General features: G+C 40.2%; 1 non-coding gene across 1 annotated transcript; it reads right to left on the reverse strand.

Annotated features, from left to right (window-relative positions):
* Nucleotides 1-2,122: 2,122 nt before the first annotated feature.
* On the reverse strand, nt 2,123-2,195 carry Trnas-uga (transfer RNA serine (anticodon UGA)). Its single transcript has one exon. It is a non-coding gene; the product is annotated as a tRNA-Ser (tRNA).
* Between the last annotated feature and the right edge of the window lie 3,878 nt (nt 2,196-6,073).

The following is a 6,073-nucleotide window of genomic DNA, read 5'->3' on the forward strand; positions in this document are numbered from 1 at the left end:
GTATAAGCACAGGCGTCCCAAACTCACGATTCGAGAAATCGATCGAATAAATGATTTATGTAAGCGAATGAATGAGTTATGTGAGCGTATGAATGATTTATCTGAGCTTTTTGAATGATTTATGTAAGCGTATGAGTGATTTATGTAAGCGTATCGAGTGAGACGTGACTACTTGAAGTGCGCGGTGTTGTGTTACAATTTAGGCCGTTGGAGATTTACAAGCGCTCTATAAGAAATAAAATTTTACCTTCTTTTCGATAAAGAAAATGTACCCACCTTTCTTGATTTCTGTTGTCCTTTTGGACTATTTCATCGTTTTTGGGGATTTTTGCGGTTTTTGCACCGGGTCTCCAAGTTGGAGTTGAAAATAGCCCCCCCCCCCCCACCCCCCAGGTATTTATTTGAGGTATAATAAGCTTTAGGTATATTAAACAGATACATTGTTGTAAAAAAAATAACGAATAAAACCCGTTGCTTAATGAAAACTGGGCTCGAATAAACTGCGGGTGTCAAATAAACGCCACCGGGATCCACCAGGCCAAGTTTGAAAAGAGCGGTCCGTACGGACAGTGTAGTGTTTGAGAGAGTTGTCACGTGACTCGTCACCAGTCGAGCTTGTATGTCTGGCAATTGTCAGACGAGACATGTCTGTCATGTTATTTTCGGCCCCCTTTACATGGAAAGAGGATGATCCTAGTGCCAGGATCATCCTAGAAGGTTCATTTGGTTTACATGCAAAAATGGGACTTCTGGGATCAGCGTTTCATTGGTTTACATGCAAAATTTGGGGCGGTTCCGTCTTTTTGTTGGCGCTACCTTTCATTCGGAAATCTTAAAGCCAGGCGACGATGGACTTCAGTGTACAATTCCTTGAGGTCCGCTTCAAAGTCAACGGCATTAAAATCACATACCGTTTTATAATCCTTGATTTCTTTAATGAGCGCCTCAACATACTCCTCTTTCCAGCTCCATTTCTTCGGTTTCTCTACTTCGCTCTTTTTTCTCTTTAAAGTTTTTGCTCGACCCTCTGGCTGCTCAACTTCGGCTTGTTGGTAGTCGTCCACCACATGTGATGAAGAGGCCACCATGTTGTTTGACAACCTCGTCCCCAGGACGACCCCCAGGACAATCTCTATTTTCAAGATGGCGGGTGTGTGCGAAGAGAGCCCTGGGCCTTTTGAGCCTGTTTACATGGAGCTAGGATGATCCTTGCGCTAGGATCATCCCTCGTCTCAGATAGGATGATCCTAACGCTAGGATGATCCTAGCACTGGAACCAAATGCAGCCCTTCGCATGTAAACTGAAAGCTGAAAACATGTCGCGCTCGGATGATCCTAGTGCTAGGATGATCCTGGCACTAGGGTCATCCTCTTTCCATGTAAAGGGGGCCTTAGAACATGATCTGTCTAAAGAAGAATTTCACCCAACATGTTGACAGCGGTTTTTCATATCTTGCAGTAAATAAGGGAGGTAGTTAATGGCATCATTTAGCAAACTATTGATTTTGTTAAAAAAAAAAAAACAACTTAAGCACATCACCTCAGTGACTAAAGAAGGTAGCTTACTTTCTGAAAATAATTCGAGTCATCCTGCCACGTTCTTTAATAACGTGATCTGTCTAAAGAAGAATTCCCCCAACACATCGAAAACGGCTTATCAGATCTTGCAGTGACTAAGGAAGATGACTAGTTAAATGGCATCACTTAGCAAACTATAAATTTTGTTAAAAAAAAACTTAAGCGCATTACCTCAGTGACTAAAGAAGGTAGCTTTTGTACGGAAAATAATTAGAGTCAGCCTTGTGACATTCTTCAATAATGATGTCCGTATGAACTTGCTACCTGGCTGACGTCTCAGCAAGTTCAATTTTAATCACTCATTGCTAGCTAGCGTGACGTTTATCATTTATAAGTTTTAAATAAATATGAATATAAATATGCATGTAATTGACCACTCCCCGAATGGGGCTTTTCAGGGTCAATGTAAACTAACTCTGAAACAAGTATTGTAAATGAACGAAACATGATTAAGAATCCCAACTGGCAAGAGGCAGACCAGTTGGCTATTTACAAGCGTAGCCGAGGAGTTGAATTCGGGGCTACCGAAAACAACACCAGCTAGTGGTCAGAACGGGACTTGAACCCGCGACCTCCGGATTTCAAGTCCGGCGCTCTAACCACTCGGCCACGCTGCCTCCCGTAAATGTCCTCTCATTTTACTTCCGGTATCTCCGGAATCCATTCTGCTTGCGCGATTACTCATGTGAATCTGTTGCCATCTCACAGAGTTGGGCACTGGCTATAAGTTTTTTATCAGTTTATTTTGGTGCTGTACATTTATCTTATGTTGCGATGACCTTTTTCCCTATTAACTGCCCAGAGGCCAGAGCTCAAATATTAATCTCTTACTGCTAGCTTGTGTGACGTGTATCCTTTATAAGTTTTAAATGTCCTCTCATTTTACTGCCGTTATCTCCGGAATCCACTTGGAAGTCTTACTTCAAGTATTTTGTTTGCGTTATATTACTCGCGTGAATCTGTTACCATCTCACGGAGTTGAACACTGGCTGTAAGTTTTTTTTTTCTTTTTTTTTTGTTGAGTTATTTCTTTTTTTTGGGGTTTTTTTCCCCCTTTATTTTTTTCCCCCGGGCCGTCCGCCCGTCGCGGTTTTTTTTTATCCCTTTTTTTTAAAACATGGGGGGAAAAAAAGCCAGTTCCAGTCTAATTTGCATATGTATGTCTACGTGCTTGTTCCACCTGACCGCGCAATTAACTGTTTACGTCTAACTCCATTAGTGTAGTGTACAAACACTACACTAATACACCGGACTCCGGGGCGTCTAATCGAGAAAATATCGATTTTCTTGTGTAATATTTAATATCCCCTGCAGCATTGTCATTTATTTCTGAACACTCCCACATGGTCAGTACAATTCCAAGTTAATAACCATCCGCCTTCGTTTTTCGGCCCCATTTATTGCGGTTTTCAGTGATATGCGAACTCTAGATCTGAAATTCAAAATCTAACTGACGATTGCGTTTTTCGCTGCCGTCAATCACACTGATTATGGCGACTGCCAACGAGCCATGAAAAACAGAAACAAACAAAATGGATCAAAATCTACAAATCACAGCTGACGGACGTGACCTTTTGACCCGGTTGAAGTGAACTTCTGTTTCCGAAGAGATCCGCTAAGACGATTGGGGGCAGCAAAAAGCGTTAACCGTTGGTTGGGGATTGAACTTCAGAGTTTGCATATCACTGAAAACCGCAATAACACTTGCTCGCATTCCTTGGTAAGGCTGGAAGACTTTGCAAATGAAAAGTCAAAGAATGAAAGTTTGTAAACCACCATTACGGCATAAAGTAAATTGACAGTCTCTTGATTTTAATATCTACAGAGAGAATGGCCCTATACAAGGGCGATCCTTTGTAAATTAACAGAAACGATATCTTACCCATTCCCTGCGCTGAGATATCGTTTTTGCCACGAGAATATAAAATTCATATCTTTGATCCACCCAGATTTTCGCGTTTTCAAAAAAATGTTATACAGAAGGTAATGAAGGCAATGCCACATTATTTTAAACAATGGTTCATCCTTTTTACGCTGTTCTTGTTTTTCCTTCCTCCATTGCCATCGTGTTGACGTTGTAACCATGGCTTCTTGTTTCCAGGCTCCACGGATATTATGCTGAGGTATCGGGCCTCTAGTTCCAGACTCCTTATCCACTTTTTTCGACTTTTTTGCTTGTTTACAAGAAAAAGGAAGGAGAATAGCGGTTAAGTCGTTCCATCTCAAACCACATTCTTGTTAACTCTCAAGGTTAATTTCTCAAGGGAGTATTTTAATTTCTCAAGGGATTACTTTCCGCTGTGGGTGATCACTTGCAATCTCGTAGAAAAAACGTGACTTGTCAAATTAACAAACGTTATATAACAATTTTAAAAGTGACATGTCAGTTTTCTTATCTCAAAGAACGTGTGTCTGAAAGGCGATCTATAAAAAGCGTCGCACTAACGATAGATTGCGTAACTAACGCTAAAACACGAATAAATAATCACTAGCACTTCTTACATCGTTTAAAAATTACAAACGTCAAAAATAAACCATACAAAAAAAACTCGCTCTTTTCAAAGATATTATTGAAGTTAAAACAAATGCAAGAGATGGGGGCTTCTTTTAGCTTAAAAGCGGTTAAAAATTAGGCCAAATTTGGTTGCTAAAAGCGCCATTTTGCAATGTTAATGATTAGCGCTTTGCAATCCGAGTCGATGTGACCTCGCGTTGACAGCAATGTTGCATGAATCGGCTTTACAACATGCGATCGTATCTACGCAGTTCGAGTGGAATTTTCTGTCAAAGACAGCAAAATTCTTTCGTATTTCATCTTCAAATACAATTCGAAAGCATTCACTGTATATATGGCTTATGTTTAATCCTTCTTAAGCCCACGAAGAAGCTGTCTTGATATCCGACCCTAGCAGAGCCCAGACAAAACGCAGCATGAGTGTATCGATTTGTTTACGCCGCAATGTTTTCTCCGACAGTAGTCGGAAATATCCGTATTTTTTTCGTGCTTTTTCGTGGAGCATTAATCGTTACGATACGGCCTTGAACACATTGAACAGCGGTCTACCTATAACAATTCAAATATGGCGTCGCAAAAACAAAGCGTCGAACGCATATTTTGCTGTTTCATTTGCTAATTTCGCTGCCGTAATCGACTGCCTCAAAAAGTCCTTGCAATTTTAAAGTATAGAATTGTCAGATCTCGGTGAAATTTGCACTCTTTATTTGTGTAATGTTGAGGAATATGTGTATAAATACCCGGCGCGGACGATCCATTTTTGACAAAATTATATGGCTGCATTTCCTCTGCGAAGATAGAAAATTGTTAAACTAAACTACAAGCAACTGTAATGATAAGTTCGAATAACAATGCACAGGATAAACCTTCGACTCATACTTCATGCAAAAAAGTCGGTATCTCGAAGAGACTTTGATTATTTAGGTTCTTTTTCATTCCGACCGACCGACCCAAACTCAGAAAACACATACGACGATAAACGAAAAAGGGGATGGCCTAATTGCGAATAATCGAGACAGTTTCCAAATCACCGTTCGTCTTCATAAAAAATACAATGCACCCGTGTCTACGATATAGAAACACTGACTGAATTCGAATTAAACAAAATACTTACGAACTGAAAACATCACTGACTTTCACTTGAATCCGATGCGGCAATGTCTTGTCGGCTGAGAGTTTTCAACTACTTTTGTTTTCTTCTTTACAACAACTTGCACTTTGTGAAGTTCCTTGCAAAGAATTCCCTCTAAATATCTCTAAATCGTCAGGGTTTCCATTATCGTGTTTTCGTTCAAACTCATTCCTTTTTGTCGCTTAGTTAAACAAATTAAACCTGTTTATTGATGCTTCCTAACAGCAAACGACACAAGAAGCCAAGTTATAATAATAATAATAATAATAATCAACTTTATTTATAGAGGGTAAACACATAACAGTAAAAAACTGACAAACCAGTGGCCCTCTAAAGTTCACTCAACAAAGTAGGAAAAGGCGCGAATCGTGACGTCAATGAGGGATATGCCACTTGCAAGAGATACACCAGTCGGGTCAGGGATGGGAATGGCGTATGAAATCTAAGAGTGGTTTAGTTCCCAGCAAAGCACTCTCCTCCATATAATAATAAAGCTATATACTACTACCACGCTGAGGTCATACACCTCACTGGCGAACTATTGTAGTTCACTAAATCCAGAGGTCATTAGAGATGAGCTTAATAGGCCTTACTCGTATTCTCGGTATTGGATTGGAACTAGCTTGCAATGGAGGCTAATGCTTGCCTGAATTTCAGACATCCCTCTGTGCTCGCCTACTCGCCAGAAGGGACGTCTGACCACATCTGGGCCTAATGCCCTCCGGTGACGTCACTACACTTTGGTTTTAATTCATGGGAAAATTGTGAAAGAAAAATCGCTTCAATAAAGGATTACAGGATATAAAATTGTTCTAAAAGTAAACTATTGAAAACTTGAGACAAATGAA

The sequence above is a fragment of the Oculina patagonica genome, chromosome 12 (genome assembly GCF_052425735.1).
Source record: "Oculina patagonica isolate OP01 chromosome 12, crgOcupat, whole genome shotgun sequence".
Lineage (NCBI taxonomy): Eukaryota > Metazoa > Cnidaria > Anthozoa > Scleractinia > Oculinidae > Oculina > Oculina patagonica.